At 37.3% G+C, this 2,545-nt stretch overlaps 1 non-coding gene across 1 annotated transcript; it reads left to right on the top strand.

Annotated features, from left to right (window-relative positions):
* The first annotated feature begins 500 nt into the window (after positions 1-500).
* LOC145565850 (small nucleolar RNA R71) lies at positions 501-607 on the top strand. Its single transcript, XR_014095217.1, has one exon. It is a non-coding gene; the product is annotated as a small nucleolar RNA R71 (small nucleolar RNA).
* The last annotated feature ends 1,938 nt before the right edge of the window (positions 608-2,545 follow it).

The following is a 2,545-nucleotide window of genomic DNA, read 5'->3' as shown; positions in this document are numbered from 1 at the left end:
ATGGAGGTGTGGGATTTTGCACATTAGTACTCTTGTAGGAAAGATAAGGATGGTTCCGATACCCGGGATTATAGGTGTTGGAGTATGGGTTATTTTGCTTGATGGACTGAAAAGCGTTAACCTGCTCCATGGAACTCCTACACTCATGTTCCCAATGACCTACAATTCCACAATTTTCACAGAAAGCATCATTAGCATTATTATCAATTGCAGAAACATTAGCTATTTTAGAATTAGCAGTAGTAAGGTTATCCAATTTCTGACAAATAGAGGTTAATTGAGATTGCAAAAAGGATACAGAATCGACGTGGTGTTTTCCCTTGTTTGCAAAACCTCTAGGATTCCCATATTGGGAATTATGGATCGCCATATCTTCAATAACCTGACCTGCATCATCAACATTGAGGTTCATAAACCTCCCATTAGCTGCAGAATCCAAAATTGCTCTAGAAGAATTTCCGATCCCATTGTAGAAAGCTTGTATCAACTGCCACTGTGCTAAGTTATGATGAGGGCACTCTCTCTGCAGGTCTTTGAATCTCTCCCAAGCTTCATACAGTGACTCATCTGGCTCTTGGGCGAAATTTTGAATTGCGCTTCTCAATAGAGCTGTTTTCTCTGCAGGGTAATACTTGTTATAAAAATTCAAAACAAGAGTCTCCCAATTAGTAATGCCAAGTGCGGTTCTATTTAAACCATTAAACCACAGTTTAGCTTTTCCACATAAAGAGAAAGGAAAGAGAATCTCCCTTATTTGGTCTTGCATGACCCCAGCTTGCCTTATAGTGTTACAATATTGACAGTAGTCAGCAATGTGTAGATTTGGGTCTTCACCCTTAGCTCCACTAAATTGCTTCCTTTCTATCATCGTGATGAATTGGGGCTTGATCTCGAATTGAACTCCCTCGGGATCTGGCATAGGAGAAAGGTGGGGAAAATGCGCCAAAGATGGCTGAGAATAGTCGCTGAGCTTTTTAGATGGATTTTCTCCCATCTCTAATTCTGATTCTGAAGAAGTGTCTGGATCACTAGAATCAGATGAAGGGTCTCTAGGAATTTCACCACCAGAACTCGCCAGTATTTGCTTGTATAAATTCTTTTGCCTATGGAAAGAGCGCTCGATCTCAGGATCGAATGGAATGTAGCCTGATCTGGAACACCTGGGCATAAACAAAGAACTAAACAACAAATATGAGAACTGTCCCAAAGAACTTATGTTCTCCGGGACGAAGGAAAATAATCTAGACTACAAAAACAATTAGAAATAAAAAATATAACCGTTTCCCCGGCAACGGCGCCAAATTTTGACAGGATAAAGTCGTATCACCTAATCAAAAGTATTACCTAAATCCTCTAACTAAAGTAGATAAGGAAGTAGGGTCGAATCCACAGGGAAACTGGTCTTTCTACTCCTAATTAATTAATATAATCTAAATTATTAAAGTAACCAATTTGTTGTTTGTAATGTGAAATTATACTACGAAGATCAAGTTTAAGGAGAAAGTCGATAATAAGAAGGCCTAGGGTCATAGGTTCACCAATAATTAATATTCCGGGATAAAACATAACAATCAACAGTTAACATTGCACAAATAACATGATTAACAGGCTCTTGCAATTTATTAACCAACATAGATCTAACAGGCTCTCGCAATTTACTAGATCTAAGTTCCTATTGAATACAGCCTTTAATATCAAATTAACATCTGCTCGATTCATCAATTCAATATTGCTAAACATTCGCAATCAAATTACATCTGCTCGATTCATAATCTAATTGCAAAGAATTAAAACAATTCAATAAGAAATTATCATGCAATATCAATAATCAATAATAACAAATTATCCCTTCATATTAATTATGGATCCCCATAAACCCTAGAATTAAACTTCTCAGACATAATTAAAACTAAACAGAACATAATAATTAAACAAGACATGAAGAAATTGAATGAATAAAATACTGAGATTAATTAAGAGAGAAATCGTACCAAGACGGCGGAAATACAATGGAGTTAAGGAACAAGAGAGAATAAGTCTAGAGAGAGAAAGTCTAAGTAGTGAGAGAAAGAATTAAAATCTAGAGTAAGAGAAGTGAAAAAAAAAGTATCTAATCTTGCCTAATAAAATCACATTAATACTAAGCAAGCACTAATCGCTAAACAAAGCTGAACGGAAAGTAACAACTTCCTAAGTCATACTCGCGCCCGGTCGGGCAGTGGCTCGCTGTAGGGAATATTTCAAGCATTACGATAACCCCAAACTTGAACCCCACTGTGATCATACACTAAAGTACGGTGGCGTTCCAAAGGGAAAGACAAAGAGCAAAAAGAGTCGCCAACAAGTTTTAGGAACTTGTAAACCCAAAAGACAATCCAAAAGGACCATCAACTACTCCATAAGGTCTTGAACCAAATAGGGTCCGGGGATGAGGGTACGAATCCAATCTACAAAAGAAAGGACCCGCCCTATAAAATAGGCCTCTACTTTGTTCTGCTCGTATACATGTGCGCTTTTCGAATAACATACAAACATTATATTGAAC

Source organism: Chenopodium album, chromosome 10, assembly GCF_948465745.1.
Source record: "Chenopodium album chromosome 10, dcCheAlbu1.1, whole genome shotgun sequence".
Classification (NCBI taxonomy): domain Eukaryota; kingdom Viridiplantae; phylum Streptophyta; class Magnoliopsida; order Caryophyllales; family Amaranthaceae; genus Chenopodium; species Chenopodium album.
The sequence above is the reverse complement of the archived record's forward strand: the minus strand, read 5'-3'. Positions and strand labels throughout refer to the sequence as shown.